At 38.8% G+C, this 22,396-nt stretch overlaps 1 non-coding gene and 1 pseudogene across 1 annotated transcript; both read left to right on the top strand.

The window, feature by feature from the left end:
- Window positions 1-2,556: 2,556 nt before the first annotated feature.
- Window positions 2,557-2,630, top strand: TRNAI-AAU (transfer RNA isoleucine (anticodon AAU)). The gene has a single exon. It is a non-coding gene; the product is annotated as a tRNA-Ile (tRNA).
- A 14,234-nt stretch (window positions 2,631-16,864) lies between these two features.
- Window positions 16,865-21,149, top strand: LOC117027095 (E3 ubiquitin-protein ligase RNFT1-like; annotated as a pseudogene).
- Window positions 21,150-22,396: the final 1,247 nt, after the last annotated feature.

Genomic DNA, 22,396 nt, shown 5'->3' with positions numbered 1-22,396 from the left:
GTGGTTTCCAGATGGTAAAGGGGGAGTGGGGAAGTACAAGAGGGTAAAGGGAGTCAAATATATGGTGACAGAAGGAGATTTTACTCTGGATGGTGTACACACAATGCAATATACAGATGATATATTATAGAATTGTACACTTAAATTGATATAATTTTATTAACCAATATCACCCTAATTAATTTAATAAAAATAAAATTTTTAAAAATGTTGAGGATTTTTACTATTCTATGTCATGCAGAATTTGGTCATAAAAAGAGAAGCCATACTAGATTTTTGAGTAAGAAAAATTTTAATATAGGTAATTAGAGGTTTATACCACTGTTGGAAGACTGAGGATCAAAGTCCACAATGTTAGTTCTGGACATCTCCAAGTACAGAGAGTCAAGAAACGTCTGCAGCAGCAAAATATGCAAATTTCAGAAAGTCTCTGTTGCTGCTGGGAGCCATCACCAATAATCCCAGGAATAATGCCCAATAATCCTGTGGGCAAAACTCATACCTGCCATCAGCTAATGACTGCATGACTGCTATAAAATAATGACTTCTTTTTTTTCACCCTCCAAATATCAATTCAGTGCCTATCATTAGCAAGCTCTAACAAGAACCATGCTCTTAAAGGAGTCTGGGAAATGGGGTTTCAAGAATTGAGTCCCTGTAATTGAGGGGAGATATTAGAAGGGTAAGAATGATTCTATTTACAACAACAAAGAACACATACTTCTACCCTTTATTGTACTTAGTGTGTGTGTGTGTGTGTGTGTGTGTGTGTGTGTGTGTGTGTGTGTGTGTTTCATATCCCCTCTGTAACTCTCCAACCATACATAAACCCCTAGAGGGAAAATGTTTTTCCTATCCCTCTGTTTAACACCTAGCACAGAGCCTGAAACCGATACTCAACATACATAGGATGGATGGATGGATGGATGGGGATGGATGGATGGATGGATGGATGGATGGATGGATGGATGGATGGATAAATAGATGGATAAGAATTAACAACAGTATACACAATGTGTCATCAGACCACCAAGGATAGACTTACTACAACTGTCTAAGAGAAGAGGATATTATTTCTATTTCTAATTTCCTTAAAGTAGTACAGTTTTTATAATGGCAGGGATTTTTCTCTCCATTTTTACTAAGCTGTTTTTCAGTCTTACTCTCAATCTTTTAACAAGATTATATAGAAATATTCAATTTTCAGAATATCCACTGAAGTCTTTAGCTCTCTGGAAATACCAGGAGTTAGGAGGCTTGGATCCTGATTACCTACATACCCCTGAACAAGTCATAAATTCTGTAAACCTGTATATGCATCCTAGTTTACTCTAACACTCTGGGAACAACAGTTTTACTATTACTATTCATTCTATAAATTTTAAGTACTTGTTATGAGCCTAACGTTGTGTTAGGTTCCAGAGAGACAATGACACTAATAAAGCGATCAACACCAGAAGTTCCTAATAGAGATGTGTCCAGAGTCCTGTGGAATCTCAGAGCAAGAAGCAGCAGCACTCAGGGACAGAGTATCAAGGACATGCTAATAAAAAAGGTGATATTTGAGCTCATCCCTGAAGATGGATTGAAACACAACAGAGAAAGAAAGAATAAGGCATTCCTGATAGAGAAACCAACGTATACAAAGGCTGAGGGACATTCTATCACACAGAGCTCAATCAGGAAATCAGAATCACAATGACTGGTGGGCTTGCTTGTTTGTTTCTTTATTTGGTTGTTTTTGCAGAGATTAAACTTTATACAACTGTAAGAGAAGCTAGGGAAGTAAAAGTCTACAAGGGGAAGTGTGGCGAATCAGAGAAAAGTCACTACGCAGAGACCAGAAAAACGGGAGCTGGTGAAGGAAGAAATGAAAGCAGTTGCCTCAGTGCCTGGTGGTCAGTCTGAGTCACTGTGGGTCAGCAGGTCTGGCAGATAAGAAAAAGAAAAGTGGATATAAGTTATGGGACAGCAAGGACAAACCAGAACCCGAAGACAAACAGAGCCTGTAAGGAAAAACTGGAGCATACAAAGAAAAACTGGAACCGCATCTGTCTCTTACTAACAATGCAAGTGCTTTGTGGAAGAAATTGACATCCCTTACCAAGGAATGCACTCATTTCTGGCCCAGGACTCTGAGAAGTTGAAGGAGGAGATCTAGCAAGAGCTGGAGGAGCTGTGGGCACAGCAGCTGGCCCACACCAACCAAGAGAGCCAGCAGATCAAACAATACACGTGGGCTTCAGCAGCACTTAGGGCCCTGAACTGCTCTCCTGAGCACAATGCCTGCTGCTTCATTTCCACCTTTTGTGTTGGAAAAAACATGGATCTTTGTCTTTGCATGCAGATTGGCCTAGTGAAAAGAGCACAGGTGTTGGAATCCAATATACATGGATTCAAGCCTGGCTTTCCCCCTTTGAGGTAAGCAGAATTCTAATATGTCCCCAGTGACTCATGCCTTTGTAAGATCCCCTCCCCTTGAGTATGATGGAATACCACACCCTTAATTAGTTTATATTATATGCAAGGGTTGATCTTTAAAAAGAGCTTTGGGGTGGCCAGTTGGCTCAGTTGGTTAGAGCATGGTGCTAATAACACCAAGGTTGCCGGTTCGATCCCCGCATGGGCCACTGTGAGCTGCGTTCTCCTTAAAAAAAAAAGAGTCCTAGTGGACCTGACCTAATCAGGTAAACCCTTAAAAGGGATGGAGATTTTCCTGGCAAAAGAGATGTGAAGCATGAAAGGGATTCCACACAGGGAGAGTCTCTATTACTGGCTTTGAAGATGGAGGGATCCCTCTTGCAGGGGCTGCAGGTAGCTTCTAGAAATTGAGAGTGACCTCAGTTGAAAGCCAGCAAGAACACAACAACTTCAGTCCTACAACCCCAAGGAATTGAATCTGGCCAACAACAAGAATGAAGCTCATTCTTGTTGTAAACAGATTCTTCCCCAGAGCCTCCAAGAAAAAGAAAAAAGAAAAAAAAAAGCATCTGGACCAATACCCAGATTTTAACCTTGTGAGAACATGAGCAAAGAACTGAGCTTCATCGTGACCATGCTTCTGACCTACAGAACTGTGAGCTAATAAGTGGGTATTGTTTTAAGCTTCAAAGCTTGTGGTAATTTATTGGACAGCCAAGAAAATTAACACATAGTAGCTGAATGAATTTGGATCCATTCCTTAACCTCCCTGAGCTTATAGATCCTCATATATAAAATGGGCATAATAACTACATTGCAAGATTGTGGGGAAAATTAAAATAGGTAGTGTAAGTAAAATGTTTGCTGTGGTTGCTGTGGCATGTTGCACATAGGCATTCAATAAAGTCTGCATTATTTTATTTATAAGTATAATGTGGATCACCAACATTGACCCTATAAGGAGACTCTCCTGGGATGAGAGAGATATGGCCAGTCCACAAGGCCCCAACAAGAAGGATTTAACTTCTTGTGGGAGGTAAAGTAATGGCTTTCCAAAAATGCCCATGTCCTAATTCCTGGAACATGTGAATATGTTAGGATACATAGCAAAAGGGAGTTAAAATGGAATTAAGATTACAGCTGACTTTGAAATGAAAGTATCCTATATTATCTGGGTGAGCCCAATGTAATCACAAGGGTCCTTACAGATGGAAGAGGGAGACAGAAGAGAAGGAACCAGAGAGATATAGCACAATGAGAATGACTCAGCCGTTATTGGCTTTGATGACAGAAGAGGGTCACAACCAAGGAATGCCAGCAGCCCCCGGAAGTTGGAAAAGACAAGGAAACTGATTCATTCCTAGAGCTTCCAGAAAAGAATGGAGTCCTGCTGACACCTTGATTTTAGCCCAGTGAAACCCACATTAGACTCTAACCTATAGAACTATAAGATAATAAATTTGTGTTGTTTTAAGCCAGTAAATTGATGGTAATTCATTTCAGCAGCAAGAGAAAACTAATACACTTCCCTTTGTATTTCTTGTTCAGTGTCACATCTCCTCCACTCTAGCCTCTGGGAGCTGATGCTTATTCCCCTACACATATCCCACCCCTTTTAATCACAGACGCGGTATATCTGTATATGGATACCCAGTAGCAAAGCTATGACATGGATAGAACACTTAAATAAGACTTGCCCAAAACTTGGGGAATGACACAGTGGCATTGCCTTAATAGGACACCAAAACTCACAAACTTGACTTCTTCTACATAAATGTGTTGTGTTAGTTAAATGACATAATAGATGTTAAGTGCTACACAGTTCAGCCCGAGAAAGCAGTCAACAAATATTAGCTGTTGTTATTTGTAACAATTGTTATTTGTTGTTATTTGTTGTTATTTGTGGCAATTGTTGTTTGTAACCCCATAGTGAAGCAGGGAGGCTTTGGCTGTAAGCACCTGAAGAAGCTACAGCCACTGATGGGCCATGTTGAGATGAACAATAGAGACAGGGCTGCATTTAGATGGAGATGGTGCAGAGGATGTAAAGGGAAAGGGATTAAACACCAACTACAACCACAGTGACACAAGCCTTCACACTAGAAAACAGATCAAATGGGAATTTAGTGCACGAAAAATAAAGCACAAGTCAACTGTTCTTTCACAGGATTTTTAGTAACTTGTATTTCCATAGAATATGGTATCCAGGAATCATAACAGAGACAGGCCTAGAGAAGAAAGATGCAAAGGAAAATTCTTTAGCAACAGCAATAGCTAACATGTAGTGAACTCTCATTTTGTGTCAGACTGTGTGCTAAGTCCTTTACAAATAATATGAGTCACTTTTCGTCAATTATTAAAATTAAGCAAATATTTCAGTGGATAATGTTCCTCAATGCCTATAGTTATGTGTCAAAGTGCTTTTTTAACTCCCTTTTAAGCTATTCCTGAAGTGTTTAGAATCAGAGGCTAATTACATCTTCTAAGGACAAATTTAGGTTAGGGTTTATCCCACAGGCCATTTCACCATTTTTTAAGTGGAGATGGAAGTTCATAAGCCTAACAATGTTGCTTAGAAACTACAAATCAGCACAGAACAGCACTTTAAAAGGACATTCGCACCACAACAATTTGACAAGTTCTGCAAAGACATAATCCAGCACACTTCAGATAAGTGGATCAGGGCTAAAGTCTTCTTGAAAATCTCCCTCTAAATGCCAACCTTTAACTTCTCTTAGGTGGTAGAGCAATCCCAAAATAACCGTCTCCAAAGGTGAAATTTACAGTATAAACAGTGATGAAAAACAAGAATGGCATATAATTATAATAAAACTAAGAAAGGATTCGGACAATGAGAAGGACTTTGTTGAGCTATGTTCATGTCAGAAAAAAACAGTGGTAGGATTACTTGAGGGCAGACAGTATATGTTCATTTGTTCCATAGATATAAGTATAGATATTAAGTCCCAGGTATTATATTAGATGGTGAGAATGCAGTAATAAATGAGATACTGCATCTGTTCTCAAGGAGCTTACACTCTAGTCTGGTAAAGGGGCATAAGATGAGAAAAAGGTAAATTGAATTATTCACCTACTATTTTCTTTCTATAAAATACAAATGGCCTTTGCTCTGCATAGGCCTGTCAGGTCCAACAGCTCTTCCAAAAAAAACTGTCCAGCATCTGGCTGCAGATGGGGCAACTGTATTCAATCTTGTTTTGCATCACAGAACCTATTCCACATCGTCCAGCTACCTGTCAGAGGAGGGCATTTAACACAAGGGCAACTCATCTATAGAATTGTCCACAAAAACTGAAGGAAAAATGATGCATTCAAAAAGAAAAAGGGAGCAATAAGAAAGTCACACTTTCAAGGAAACAATGAGCAAGCAAAAACGATGAGTAAATGTAATCCTAGCACAGAAAGACAGGAAGCCATATTGGAATGAGAAGAAGGTGCAAGAAGACAGGTCTAAGATCTCTAACTTCTGGTCCAGATGACATAATAGGGACCAGATTTACCTTCCCATCTGAAACAACTAAAAACCCAGATGAACATATTAAGCAATGGTTTTTAAGACACTGAACACCAGGCAAGGAGGGACATTGATCCCAAGAGATAACAATCATCACCATCATCATCATCATCTAATTTAAAAATGGGCAAGGTACCTGAACAGATGTTTTTCCAAAGAAGATATTCAAATGGCTAACAGGTACATGAAAAGGTGCTCAACATCACTAATCATTAGGGAAATGCAAATCCAAACCAAAATGAGACATCACCTCATATCTTTTAGGATGACTATCACCAAGAAAACAAGAGATAACAAATGCTGGCAAGGATATGGATAAAAAGGAACCCTTGTACACAGTTGGTAGGAATATAAATTGGTATCACCACTATGGAAAACAGTATGGACTTTCCTCAAAAAATTAAAAATAGAGTTACCAAATGATCCAGCAATTCCACTTCAGGTATATAGCTGAAGAAAAAAAAATCGTCATCCTGAAGAGACATCTACACACCCATATTCATTGCAGCATTATTTACAGTAGCCAAAACATGGAAACTGCCTAAGTATCTAACATGGATGAATGGATAAAGAAAATGGGAAACACACACACACACACACACACACACACACGAATACTATTCAGGCAAAAAATAAGGATATCCTGCCATTCAATCTTGAGAGCAAAGACAAATACTGTACGATACCACTTATATGTGGAATATGGAAAAACTAAACTCATGGTCATAGAGACCAGGTTGGTAGTTGCCAGAGGCAAGGGTCGGGGAAATGGGTGAAGGTGGTACAGATTTCCAGTTATAAGATAAATAAGTTCTGGGGATATAACATACAGCATAGTGACTATAGTTAACAATAGTGTATTGTATATTTGAAACTTGCTAAGAGAGTAGATCTTAAGAGATCTACAAGAAAAAAATTGTAACTGTGTGTGGTGATGGATGTTAACTAAACTTATCGTGGTGATCATTTCAGAATATATACATGTATCAAATTATTGTGTTGTACACCTTAACCTTGTACAATGTTATATGTCAATTATATCTCCAAAACTGGGGTGAAAAGATTTTAATAGACACTTCAAAAAAGAAGACATATAAATGGCAAGTAAGCTCATAAAAAGATATTTAACATCATTTGTCATTAGAGAAATGCAAATTAACATGACAATGAAAAACCACTATACTAGAATAGGTAAAAATTAAAAGACTGACCATACCAAGAGATGATGAAGATGATCTTATATACTTCTGGTGAGAATGTTAAATGATACAACCACTCTGGAAATAGTGTGTAGTTTCATAGAAGGTTAAATATACACATATCGTTTGTTCCGGCCATTCCACTCCTAGTTATTTACCCAAGAGGAATAAAAGCCTATGTTCATACTATCTCAGTCGCAAATACTCAACTCTGCCCTTGCAGCACAAAAGTGGACATAGACTATATGTATGCAAATGAGCTCCAACGTGTTCCAATAAAACTTTATTTATGAGCAAAAAAAAAGTCTGTGTTCATATACGAGTATACAACATATACACAAATGTTCAAAATACCTTTATTTATAATGGCCAAAATCTCAAACCCTAATGTCCATCAACAGGTGGATGGTTAAACAAAATGTGGAATAACTATGCATACTACTCAGCAATAAAAAAATAAATGTTGATATACACAATAACATGGATAAATTTCAAAATACTTATCCTGAGAGATAATAGTAAAAAAAAAAAAGTATATACTATGATTCTATTTATACAAAAGTCTAGAAAATGCAAACCAATCTACAGTGACAGAAAACAGATGACACAAGGAGGAGCGGGGAGGAGGAGAGAAGGATTACAAAAGGATATGAGGAAAGTTTTGGAGGTGATAAATATGTTCACTGTCTTGATTGTGGTAATGGTTTACAGGCGTAACCTGTCAAAAGTTATTAATTTGTATCTTTAAATGTGTAAAGTTTATTGTATGCCAGTTACACTTCAATAAAGCTGTTTATTTTTTTTTAAAAAAAGCATATTAAGAAAAATAGTGAGTCACAGATCACAGTCACAATTGACTGAGTCAAAAACTGATGTGATACTAGGCAGGAGACTCACAAATTTCTTCTGCTGAGGACCTGCTCATGGGCACCAACCTCCATGAAATCCACAGCTCTATTCTATGAGCTCCCCTTCTTCCTCACTGCTACATGTAACCTTAGAATAAGACTTTCTTCAGTCTACAGTTAACCTGCTTGACTGTTTCTTAAAACCAAAGATCCAAACTGAAAAATTCTTTGACGTGGAATTAGAATGTCAAGGCAGGTGGGCAGATTATAAGAGGCATGATTTAAATGGTTGATTTTAAGGGATTCAAGTTTCTAAGCCTAAAATGAATTCCTGTCTCAGAAGACAAGAACATACAAGTATGAATGAGGAAAATACTTTTACATAGTAACAATAAATTATTGTTAGACTATCATATCTCTGAAGAATCAGTGTGAACTGCAAAAGGATCAAAAGATAAAAGACAGAGAAATGATGTCTTAATTTCCAAAATTCGAAAAGGATAGATTCTACAACTTCCAAATCATGAATTTGAGGTCAATTCCAGAAAGAATTCTGGAAGACACAAAGTAAGAAGCATTGTGAGTACATTCAAAAGGAAGCAGCTGTCACTAAAAGCCAATATGGAGCCAGTTATAGCAAGTTATGTTGTACACATACTACTCTGAAATCATTTCCTTTATGACAGAATTTACATCCTGGAAGATCATCAAAGAGTCCTTCTATTCCATTAAATGTTGGCTTTTCTCCAGAATTCTGTTCTTAGTACTGAGTGGAGTTGCTAATTTGGTAAGATGTAAACCCGGAGCTTCTAAGTAATATTTGGAGAGAGCCTGCCTATAACTAAAGAAAACACAAAGGAAAACAGAGCTTAGCAATGAAGACAGAGTTTAGATGACATCTGAGCCCCTGGATCTCCAGCTCTACCTAAAGTTAGACATATCTCTCACTTTTAATTTGTTAGTCAATATACCTCCTCCCCTTACCTACTTACTTACCTACTTACTGACTTACTTCATTTACCTACTTGTGTATTCATGTATCTATTCATTATGGTAAACTGATTTGAGCTGGATCTTTTGTAATTTGCAACCATGGGTCCTTACTAATACATTCAGCATATTACCTTATTAAAAGTGAGTTCTCTCTACTTCATTTTATCAGACTCAATTAGGAGCACTGTCAACGACTTTGGCCACTAACTTTTTAAAACTATATTGTGAAGTTGCATTTCATCAAAAACAGGGTGACCAAGATGGTGAAGATTGTCAAAACTAAGCTAAATAAGAAACTGGAGTATGTTTACGTTGTGGAAGAGAAGACATGATCGGTGCCTTCAAATATTCGACAGGATCTCATGTATAAAAGTGAATAGATTTGTTCTGGAGTGCCAAAGAGTAAAATTTAAAGGAAGGCAGACTTTAGCTTATCTGTGCTCATTTTTGCTCAGCTCATTTTTATTTATCAGTGAAGAACACTGAAGAGGATGTACATCATTTCAATCCTTTCCAACAGTAAGGTTCAATGATATATTCAACATATTGTATTATATATTCCTCTGATTACTTTACAGGTAAAAATAGCCCTGGGCAAAATTCAGCAGATATTTACTGAGTATTCCCTCTGTGCCAGGAACCATGTGCCTTTATACATAATCCCTACATCATTCCATCCTTGGTAATATGGCATCCCTGCAAGGTTAAAACCATTTCAATGCTACCACTCTTTCATACAATCCATAAAGATGACCTACTTTACTTCTTGTTAAAAGTAAAGTCAGTTCAGGAAATAAACTGCAGCTCCTTTAATTTGCATAACAGATTTGAGAAAAGGCTCAAATAATTCCTCAATCAATCCATAATTCAATTTTCCCCAGTGTGTAGCTGTGCATCTTAGAATCCATGTCAGATATTGTTAACTGCTCACCCAACAGCTATTCTCCTTTCTTTCTTGCTAAGAGAACTCTGATTTGATTAGATCAGCAATGTGCTCAGTCTTAATGGGTGAATCATATGTTCATTCTATAAAAATGTATTGAATACCTCCTATGTGCCAAGAACTCAAGACTCTACAGATACAAGTGAAAAAGACAATCTCCTAGTCTTTTAAAATTTCTATTCTAGTAGAGAAAGACACATCAGAACCAATAAATATATGTAAGTAAGCTACATGGTTTATTAGAAGATCATTGGCATTATGATGAAAAAAATGGAGAAGAGTAAAGGGAACAGAAGTGCTAGTGGTAGAGGTGAGGAGCAGGTTACAATATTAAAATGAGTGGTCAGGACAGGCCTCACCAAGAAGGTGAGATTTGAGCAAAGATTTGGAAGAGGTTCAGGAGGGAGCCATGCTGATGTGAAAAGCATTCCAGACACGGGGTACAGCTAGAGGAAAGGCCTTGAGGTAGGAGCATACCTGACATGTTAGAAGTCTAGCAAGAAGGCCAGGAGGGCTGGAGTGAAGTGTGCAAAGGGGAAAGCAGTTGAGGACAAGCTCAGAGAAGTCACAAGGGTCCAGATGATGCAAGACCTTGCAGGGCATTGTGAAGTCTTGGGTTTTTACTCTCAGTGAAGTGGGGTCCCTTCAATGCATTTTGAACAGAGGAATAACATGTATAACTTCAATTCTGAAAGGATCACTCTGACTACTGTGTTGAGAATAGACTGTAGAGTGGCTAGTATAGACACAGAAAAGACCAATTTGGAAGCTATTACAGTGATCTGAAAGAAAGATGATGGTGTTTTATACCAGAATGGTAGCAGTGGAGGTGGTTAGCAGGGGTCAGATTCTGGATGTATTTTGGAGGTAAAGGCAACAGGATTTGCTTGTGGGTTGGATGCAGAGTATGAAAAAGAGAGGGTAAAGTTGCTTCCAAAATTTGTAGCCTGACCAACTAGAAGAATGAAGTAGGCATCAGCTGAGAAGAAGGCTGAGGGTGGAGCAAATTTATAAAGGAACACCATGAGTTCACTTTTAGATTTAAATTGGGTGAGAGATCTTGGCTAGAGATATAAATACAAATCACTGACATGTAGATGGTATTTTAAACCACATGACTGGATGAGATCTCCAAGGGTGATCGTAGGTAGAAAAGAGAATTGAGGACTAAGAGAGCATGCCAGTATACAGAGGTCAGGGAGAAGAAAATGAAACACCAAGAGAGATTGAGAAGAAACAGCTGGGAGAAATCCAAGATGGCAGAGTAGATAAGCACTGTGCTTGCATCCTTCCATGAACACATTAAAATTACAACCAAATTATAGAACAATAAACCTGGAGAACCATCTGAAGTCTAGCCGAACAGAAGTCCTTTGACTCAAAATATAAAGCCTCGTCGAGACTGATAGGAGGGGTGGAGATGCGGAACAGGCCCCAAACCTCCGTGTGGCGGTTGAGAATCAAGAGAGATATCTCAGCTGCAGAGGTTCCCCCGGAGGAGTGACGGACCCCAGCCCCCACACCAAGCTCCCCAGTCTAGAGTACTGGTGCCAGGAAAAGGAGCCCCACAAAATCTGGCTGTGAAAAACAGTGGGGATTCTCACCATCCAGGTGGGACGGAAGGCTGTGGGAAACCCAGATGTCCTCTTGAATGGCCCGTGCACTGACTCACTCGCTCGCAGGCACTCACCTTGGGTTCTGGTGGAGAGACGATGATTCGGGAGGCATCGGAGACATACAGGGGTGCAGACTGAGGTGTATAGCTTCAGGAGGACTGGAAGACAGCCTGGCATTTTCCTTGTGTGAGGTCCTCCTCCCATGCAGCCAGCAGGTGGGTGCCATCTTTCCCGTGTTAAGCCCGCCTCCACCACTGTCAAATCTGAATCTGATTGGCCTGGTGAGATCCACTGGTCCGCCCTGCTGACTCACTGGGACCCCACCCCACCCAACTACCCCAACACCTGAGGCATTTTCTCTTCGAGCAGCTAGCCCCTCCCTCATTGCACTCTTTCTTGGAAAACTATTGGAGTCTGGCAGGCCCCAGTGGGCAGTGACTGGTCTGGGTGTGCTCTGAAACTTTTGCTGAATAGCTCCAGGCTCAGCACTGGCAACAAACCAGAATTTACATTAACCTGGTGACCACAACCCTTCCCACTCTAGTGATTCCCTTAGACCCTGCCTCACCCAACTTGTATACCTCACGAGGCTCTGTTAGTGGCTGAACCTTATGGGAGCTGGGAGGTGGCAGCAGGGCTTGGAGTGTTCTGGCTTTTTGTAGGGTTACCCCAGGCCTAGTATTGGTGACAGCCATCCTTCGTTCGCAGCGTGGACTCTCCCACATGCCTCCAACTTTAGCACGGGCAGTGAACAACCTCAGATTGCTTTGTAGCATTTTGGTTTTATAGTCTTCAAAGTATTGATACCACATTAAGTTATCTTGTTTACTTTTTTTGTGTTTGTTTATGGTCTTTTCTCCCCACCTTGCCTGTCTTGGTCACTAGTTGTATCCACAGAGCTTAGCACATTGCAGGTACTCAATATTAAAATGAATGTTAACTAATACAGTCATTTCCTATCAGTCACTAATTTGTCTGGGCTAAGATGGGTCCACCTGGGGTACAGACTTCAACAAGCCCAACCTCTAAATCTAAAGCCCAAGCTGATGACTCCTTCTACTTTGCTTTTAGATGTTTTTTTCTCCTAGTCCCACCATCAAAAGATTACAGAAGTCAATTAAGTTCAACCAATCTGTAATAAAACTCCAGCTGGGAAACAGAGGCAAACAAAACATTCTTTTGTTAAATGTCTCAGTCAGTGTGGTTTTATCTCCCCATCCCTCTTTCCCATTTATACATATTAACATATTTTATCACAACAACCGTGAGGATTAGGTATTCTTATAATTCCTGTTTTACAGATGAGGAAACTGAGGCACAGAGAATTTAAGTTATGCAACTATTAATTGTAGAGCCAGAAATTCCCCCCTTCCCTCCATCCTGATTGACCAATAACCCAGACCAGTGACTAAGCAGACTAATAGGCAAGTCCCTAGGGAAGCACTTGTCCCATTGGGGCAAAGCAGGGCTGGGGGAGAGGTGTCAAGAAGAAGGAAGTTCCAAAGGAGTGTCTAGAATAAAGAACTCCCTCTCCTTTTGAAGCTGGATAAGTCCAATCAAGCAGAGCAGCCATTCTGAAATTGGAGCAACCCCCTGTTTGGAAGATAAGACCCAAACCCAAACTATTGTACTTTTACCTTCTTCTCAACAATTATATGATTGACTGGAAAAAGTAACATTGTTAATAACAGGCAGTAAGACACCCTCTCCCACAAAAGGGCACTCCTGTGGTTACATAGAATGTTGTCAAGCAGGAAACAGCAAATAGGACATTTTGCTCAAAACCCTCCTGGTTCCAGCCTCCTTGTTATTAGTAACAGGAAGCCTTTTGAGTTGCCATATGGATGTCTCACACAGTTATTTTACCTCCCAAAGGATATTTTTCCTAAGAGGGGAAAAAAAAAAACTTAAGTCAAAAGAGTTTTTTCTTTTCTTTTTTTTTTTCTGACAAGCTTGGTCCCTCGAATGAAAAGCACAACACTGTTCAGCCAAGAGAACAAAAATTAACTTAAAAAAAAAGGAGGTCACCTGAAAAGCCTGATTTCTCTGGTAAATTAGGTCAGGTTTCTTGAAAACTAACACACAGAATATAATCTCTTGAAATATTTAATAACTCTTTCAAATTCAGGCCCAGTAATATTGCCCTCAGAGCCAATATGCCCTCCAGGGAAAGTCAATAACTGGGGTTTTCCTGCAAAAAAGAAATCTGCTCTTTACTGATTCCAAATACTATCTTAAAATGGAATTCATATCAAATTGTAATCTACCATAATATATATAACTACATAACAACAACAAAAAAAAAAAAAAACGTAATTCCCTGATTGTAATACAAAGGAGAAATAAAAAGAATGGAATTTATAATAAAATAATGTATATGTCAATAGGCTTAGTCACAGTTATACCAGGAGACTAGTGAAGCAGTCAGTGCATCTATACGTGGAATTCATGGCAATTTGACATCCACCAACATAAACTGATTTGAGTGTGTTGTATTGGTGATGAGAATGCCAAAAGCAGCCTGACTGTTGGTGATATAGTTTTCCAAAATGGGGAACAAATATAAATACAGCAACCACCAAAAATTAGGCTTTGCAAAGATACAACAGCACCACAAGGGATGTATCATATGGTGCTGACACTGGGACCTACATCAAGCTTGCATTGTGTCCAACAGAATATAATTATGTTTCCCTCAAATTTTAAAAATATCCAACCACGCACCCTATGAATTCAACATAGCCTCCCAGGGCACCTCAGTCACAGTTTGGGAACTGCAGGGTTAGAACAATAGCTTGGAACATGCTGTGATAGATCATTGCAGTAATGACCTTCATAAATCAAGTCTCTCTGTACCCATGCACAGAAGACGATGTAAGTTGCTTTGGCCAATGGGACATTGGTAAATGTGACATAGGCAAAGGCTTGAAAAATACATGTACTTTGGGTTTGCCCTGTCTTGCTACTGGGAACTCTTCTGCCACAATATAATACACCTAAGTCAGCCCCCTGCAGGATGAAAATCTTCATGGAAAGAGGCCCCAGTCATCCCAGCCATCCCAGATATATGAGGCCAACCCAGACCATCTAACTCCAGCCAAGCTGACCCAGACCAAAAGAGCTGCCCACTGACCCGCAGAATCATAAAACATAAAAAAACTTTTTGTTTTAAATCACTGTGTTTTGGGTGCTTTTAGGCAACCAAACTGACTGATAGAATGTTAAAGCAATTGTACTTTATACTTTAGGCAACAGAAAACCAGTAAAAGACTTCATTTCTTAATTAAGTTGAATAGAGTTATTAAATGGATGAGTACATGATCATTCAACTGTCCCCTCGGAATTCTCTTAGAAATAGCTTGTGATTTCTAGTCTAATAGTCTCAGAAACAGATCCTGAATTAACAAACATTTTATTGTGAATAAGATTAGAAAAATGACTTCATTTGTTTGAACCACAGTTCCTAAAATTACAATGTAAATGACCATTAATCTATAAGGTAACCTGTTTGTAAAGCAAAATGTGAATTTTAATTTGGTCATCAAACAGGTGAATGGAAGTCTTGTTGCAAACCATAAGAATGACCCATTCAATCAGGAGTCAGATTGCTGACCACTATAACCAGAATGGCCAAACCCAGCAGCAAACTCAGAGCCAAATGGAAATGGCCTCACGGTGGCAGAAATTTGTCTGCCATAAGATGCTGCATCTTGATGCTATCAGAGCCATTCCCCACCAAATGCCAATTCAATATAGCAGGGTCTCAACCAAAGCACACAGATTGTCAGATGGAACAGTTTCCAGCAGGGGAAGTACTTTGACAATGTAAAAAACACAGGCATGACCTTGAAAATATAACCAGAAGCTGCTCTTCAAGGCTACACGGTTCAATGTGCTCAGAGATCATCACTATCCTACAGCACAATAAAATACGTTCTGTATGAGGATGAGACTGAAACATCAAGAAAATGCTGAATGTGGAAATAAGCTGAAAGTCCTTCAGTAAGATTTATATTAAAAATGATTAAGAGGGTGGCCGGCTGGGTCAGTTGGTTAGAGCGCAGCGCTCATAACACCCATTCGAAGCCAGTTCGAGTCCCACATTGGCCAGTGAGCTGCGCCCTCCATAACTAGATTGAAAACAATGACTTGACTTGCAGCTGAGCTGCACCCTCCACAACAAGATTGACACACACAAAAATAAAATAAAATAAAATAAAATAACAACGACTTGACTTGGAGCTGATGGGTCCTGGAAAAACACACTGTTCCACAATATTCCCCAATAAAAATTAAAAAACAAAAAAAAGATTAAGAAAAATAGCATAGGCTCTTAAAGTAGTAAATCTTAGCGATCTAGAAACGTCACCTATATGGAAAATTCCATTTCCCAGGAGCCATTGCAAATTATAATGATTTGGGCATCTCTGGGAATTTGGAAGTAACTCTGTGCACCAGCTCTCCCTGAGCTTGTTATCACATATGGTTTTATTCTCTTGAGTGGGAGAATTCTCCCAACCCTCAGCAGCCTCAGGATGGCTGAGGCACTGGCTTAGCAGCTCCAGCTTCCTGGGAGGGAGACTGAACGGGGCAGGGGAGGAACAAGATGACTATTGCCTCATTTAGGTCCACAGGTGAGTTCCTTTCTGATGAGGTAAGGCTCTACAGAGAAGTTAGAGTCGTGGAGTCAGTAGCCACAGACCACTTGGGGGCCTGGTCCTATGAAAGATGTCCAAGTAAAGTAGTTGTCCCGCAGGGAAAAGCTGACTCAATTCCAGATCTCCTGTCTGTAACCAAGACCTTCTCATCCTGTCAAGGAAACCACCTGAGAGACAAAAGAATAAGAGAAAGCACATACCAGCCACCATTAACACAGTAAACACAGCTGTAAATACAGCCTATAACAGGCAAAACTATAATTAATCATTTTTTACATATTTGCAGAGCTTTAGAAAATATAGGTGAGGTAAGAAAGAGAGGAAAAGAACAGACTGTATAAATACATGTGTTCATATGCAAAATGCTATATTAGAGTCTTCTTTTCTTCATTTATCATATACATAAATGGGATCCCATATACATCAATGGGATCATTTTGAATGGATGTATCATATTCAGTTTTACAGACATAACTTTTTAACTGATCCATGGTTTGGGATATCCAAATTTTATTTGTTATCGTTATTTCTTGCAGGGTATCAGGAACCCCAGTTCAATACTAACTGAGCAATAGAGAGGAGTCAGACCAACGGAAATCAGATTATCAGCCTTATTTTTGATAAAAGTTGGATGGAGGACATGGATCAGACATGCATTCCAATGAGATTCCTAACACAGTAGCTGGAATTAAAGAGAGTTTCCCAGACAGTCACAGGCAGAGCTGGAAAACTGCAGGCCTCCCAGTGGAGGGAGGTCTTCCCCATAAAAACTCCACGTGGCAGGAAGCTGATGGGAACACATGCTCTCTGCAGATCCCCAAGTGTGAGAATGGAGGCAGCAGAGCCCTGACTCCTCAACCAAACAAGTTACTCCTTTTGCCCTGGAGAGGAACGTGTGATGGGAGGACCAGAAGTATTACAGGAGTGGCTGTCCTTCCACACAGAAACCAGGCAAAAGAACATTACCCATACAATGCCATTTTAAAAACAAGGTTGCCGTGAATAGGCTGACATTTATACCTTTTTGCATGTGTCCTAATATTTTCTTAGAGCAAATTTCTGTAAGTGGGATTCCGAAGTCAAAGCTAAAAGCATTTCTAAGCCTCTCCACAGATACTATCAAATTGCAGGAAAGACGGTACAGATTTATACTTCCAACATCTGTTTCTTCACACCATTTGCTGTTGTGATAGAATAAAATGATATCTCGTTGTTTTGGTTTGCATTTATTTACTGCTGAGGTTAAATTTTTTTTTCATATATTTATGGGCCATTTTTATTTCTTCTTTTCTGACTCCCTCGATATGCCCTTTGCCCATTCCTCTAGTGAGATTTTCATCATATTCTTACTCATTTGTAATATGCAAAAATATTTAACAAATCACTCTTCTTAATCTTAGAATTGTGATGCATTGAGAGGCAGTTATTATCATAAGCCTAACAAATTGTGATATGATGTTGAGAGTGATTATTTCCATATTTATTACAACTTTTATTTATACCAAAGCAAGAATCTATTTGAAAAGAAACAAGTTTTTGGAAAAGGTCAATATCTATAGCCCACAGAAGTCCTTAGATTTAACAGCTTCTGATATTAAGTCTATGCACTGACATTTTTATTCCAAATTTTAAGGAACTTAATGATTATTTGTCCAGAAATTTCTAATATGTAAGGAAAAAAAAATCCTTACAGATGTACTTTATTTCAAGCATATTGGTACATGGAAATCTGAAATTTTGAAGGAAAAAACCTCAGAGTAATTACTTGTTCTCTTTATTAAAAGATCGCCAGAAACTTTAGGTATAAGCTATTGATCGACTGAGGCAAGGTATACTGTTAAAATGATTGAACTCATACAGACATTATGGAATTAACAGATAGTTCCCAGGATACTGATCCAGAATTTGCCAAGGATACTTTACATTTTTAGCTATTACAAATGACCATTGACAAACAGAATACTCTTTAAAAAATGGATCATTCAATAATATTTTTGGAAGAGGCCTTAAAGTAACAGGTATTGAAAAAATGCTAATAAACAATGCCTTGAACAAAATGTCTACAGTCATTCTTTCTATTAAGAGAATTTCCATTCTTAACAGAAACATGCATACCTTAAAATCAACCAAAGCACTAAATTTCAGATTCTAGAATTCCTATCATGCATTATCCCAAAACGTTCCCTCCATTGTCTTTATATTTCTCCCTAAAGTATAATAATGCCTAGTAGAGCCCTCATCATGCATCACTATTCATTAATTCAATGAACATTTTTGAGAACCTGCTATAGCAAACGTTCTTAAGAACTTAGTTTGTGCTATATTAGGAGCTAAGATTACAAAGACAAGCAAAACTGTTCCTAATCTCCAGGAAAACATGATCTGGAGTTTATGGTCTGGCATGGACCATAACAAGGGAGACAGTCTATAGCTTACAGAGTGGGAAAGATGGGCAGGTAACAGAAAAACAGAATTTACTGTGATATAACTAAGCACTGAAGGCTAAGACAGCCCAAAGGAGCAACCACTAACTGAGCCTGGGAGAATCAGAGGAGACTTCCAGAAGGAAGTGATGAGTCACTGAGTCCTAGAGAATGAGCAGGTTCTACCCAAGGGGAGAAAAAAAGGTCATTCAGCTATGTGTAAAGGCAGAGGTGGGATAGGTCATGACATGGAGACTCGCTACAAGGAGTTCGGTTTAGCTAAAACATAGAGTTAAGGTGAGGATGGACAATGGTGAGAGAATACACTATAGAAGGAATAATAAGCATATTTCAAATTTTATTATTGAAAATTTAGCATGTACCAGTCACTATACTAAGTCCTTGACATCTCAATGAATGCTGACAAAAATTAATGAGAAAACAACTATTCTTACCCTCCTCCCCCATTTCACAGTTAAAGAAACAGAAGCCCATGAGATTAAGTGACTTGCCTAAAATCATACATTTTGCAGGTGGCTAAGATATATTCCAACTTAAAAAGGTGAGGAGAGATAGATGAAGAGATTCCAGCAGGTGCCAGTCTGACTTCTCCACTCTGCACCCTCTTCCAGCTGTTCTTCCCATCTGCCCACCCCGCTGACCAATAGCAACCCACTACCATATGCCTGACTGCAAACTCACAGCCAATAGCAAGGTCACAGCCTTCCACAGACCTCGACACCAGAGTCCTTTGCAAACCTTGTCAGCAGATTTCCCTCTAGCTTTCACTTGGCCACCATGCCAGTGCTTCAGAAGGGCTACTTAGTGACTTCCCTGATTTGCCAACTCTCCTCCTGGAGCCCCTCCTTCTCCAGCTTCAGTTTTTGATCCCGGCAGTCTTTTTGGTAGCAATTGAAAAGATGAGTCTAAAATTAATATAGAACTGCAAATGTCCTATAAGAGTCAAAACAGCTTTGAAAAAGAACAAAGTTGGAAGACTTGCACAATTTGATTTCAAGACTTATTATAAAGGAATCTATAACAGAGCTGTAAAAATGGGTACCCAAATTAACAGGGGCAAAATATTTGATGAAATTGTTGCCTAAGATAACTGGGAAAGCAGGCCACATGCCTACTGAGTCTGTAGTTCTGGGGGAAATGGTTGGCAAGAGAATAACTGTAGGCTTACTGTGCTTTGTACTTCAGGCAAACTTATAAGAGATGAGCTCAGGAAATAATCATCTAATTTGCAAGCAGAAATTGAAGGACCAGAAATTAGGATCCTAACTAGGAAAGCTGTTAAAAAAAAAAAAAAAAAAAAAAAGCTATTAGACCACAAATTTTAATAATTTTAAATTTTGGAAAAATTTGAACACAAAAGCCCATTAAAACCTAACTTTCTTGCTGCTGCTGGGCCAACCAAAGTTACGTAGAGTGGAGTCTGAGAATGATGACCCTGACAGAAAAGGTAAACTAGTACTTTCTGTTGTTCCCACCACTGTGAGGCCTCCGACCACTCAACTGTCATGAGAGGAAACAGAGCCCTGACTCAAAGAAATTTGGGTCAGACAACAAGTATCCAAGGACCATGCCAGTCCTCCAGAAACTGTAGACAGTGAGACTGCCTGCACCTCACAATGTGGCATGCAGCATGACAGATGGGAGAACGGCCTGGCCTTCATTCTGGAGATGTTCCTATCCAGATAAACTCCATGCCTAAAAAATGTGCTGAAAATCTAAGCTCCAAAAATATATGGAATTTCTCTTGGAACTGGTCTTCTAACAACTTCTATGCAAAAAAAAAAGTCATTGTAAACCTACTTTTCTAAGAGAAAGGTGCTCAAAGATTTGATATGCTTGGTTACTGGCATTCTTAGCAGGACCTTCTGTTCTCTTTCATTCTGTCACGTTATTGTAGTTTAGTCTTGTTAAATCCTAACTTTTGATCATTTGAGCTTCTGGGAAGTACTGTGGATTATTGGAATTAGGCTTCATTTTGAAATTCCTTTTCATGGGCTCAAAATGCTTTATTATATTGGTGCCTTCTTTCAGCACATCTTTTAAATCCAAGGGTTACTGGTATACGCTCTTAGAAAAATTATGTCAATGTTACTGAATTTTGTTCCCATACCAGTTTGGTTTAATTACCTTGTTAGTTATGGGGAGTTTGATAATATAACCAGATAGATTCTTGGGATATTACTGGCTTTATTCTACCTCATTTTAAAGCTTTCGGATTTTTTGGATATCTGAGAACTTTCAGACAGGTTTTGTAAAAATTTTTTACATGACCACATTATTGAGTGACTTGTTTAGAAGTGGATGATATTCTTTCAATGTGTCAAGATGAATTTCAGAAGGTTTTTCTTCCCATCTGTCAGCATATATTTTCTGAAGAATGCATTACCTCATGATTTTACAGAGATAAAACATGTCCACTGTGCAGAACTGTAATTTCAGACCATATAAACAAATGGAAAAATGGGGCTACTTCATCACACCTTCAAATATAATTAAGTCCTATAAACTATTAAGACCATAAAACATTAATTTCATTGGGTTGCAATGACTTGCTAAAAGCCTTAAGGTAGATTTCAGTGTTGAAAATTAAGAAAAAGTTTTCCAAACATTTTTAGAATACTAGAATAACATTTAAGTGTATATTTCAATGTTTTAATTAAATGAGAAAGGATACAGTGTTTTTAAATACATATAAGTAATATTCAACCTTATATGTGTGTGAACATTTTTTCTAATCTAATTACTGGACAGATAATTGCAGTATAAAATTGTAAACGTGTTTTCTTATTAATGTTACCAAAAACAGCAACTACTGGGGCAGCTGGATGACTCAGTTTGTTAGAGGGCAAGCTCTCAAGAGCAAGGTTGCTGGTTCGATTCCCACATGAGACGGTGGGCTGCGCCCCCTGCAACTAAAGATTGAAAATGGCAGCTGAGCTGTGTCCTCCACAACTAGATTGAAGACAACGACTTGGATGGGCCCTGGAGAAACACACTGTTCCCCAATATTCCCCAATTAAATAAAATAAATTAAAAAATAGCAACTACTTCAGGTGCTACTAAGATTCCTCCTGTGAAATTTTCCCTTGTTCCAGTGGGGAGGGTTTTCTCCCTTGACGTCCCATCAATGTCTATCACTCAGGTAGTTACCATTCTGTTTTGCATCATAGCTATTTTCTGATTTGCTGGTCTTGTCCAATCTGCACTCTAAGCTGTGAGCCCCCTGAGGACCAGGAACATTTCTACTCCTTTTATATTCCTACTACCAGCCATAGACCTTGTATGTACATAGTGGGTGTGTGATAAGTATTTTCTGAATGTTAGAATTTTAAACCCAAAACCCACTCCCTGGGGATGTGGATTCTGAACACACCAGTAGTCACTGCACTCTTTGGTCCAAAGCTTAACCGATGGGTAATATATGATGTTTTCTCATGGGAGAAGGACAATTCTGTACAGGATTCAGTGCTAATGAACAAGGAAAGTAAAAATAGTGCTATACCCAGGTCCCAAATAGTGCCTAGTTGTATCATAAAAATTAAGACTGTCTAATGAGCCAATATCTTATCTTACTAACTAGAAGAAATGGAAATCCAATTTATCTAAGTTTTCTTTACTGCAAAACAATCTTTTATAGAAAAAGCACAATTAACTTTCAAAATGTCATATCAGCATTTTCTCTTAAACAATTTAGTGAGGAGAAAATGGGCAGTTACCTCCCTTTCTAATATCAATACAT

This window comes from Rhinolophus ferrumequinum, chromosome 9, assembly GCF_004115265.2.
Source record: "Rhinolophus ferrumequinum isolate MPI-CBG mRhiFer1 chromosome 9, mRhiFer1_v1.p, whole genome shotgun sequence".
Taxonomy (NCBI): domain Eukaryota; kingdom Metazoa; phylum Chordata; class Mammalia; order Chiroptera; family Rhinolophidae; genus Rhinolophus; species Rhinolophus ferrumequinum.
This window is presented reverse-complemented; position numbering and strand designations above follow the sequence as displayed.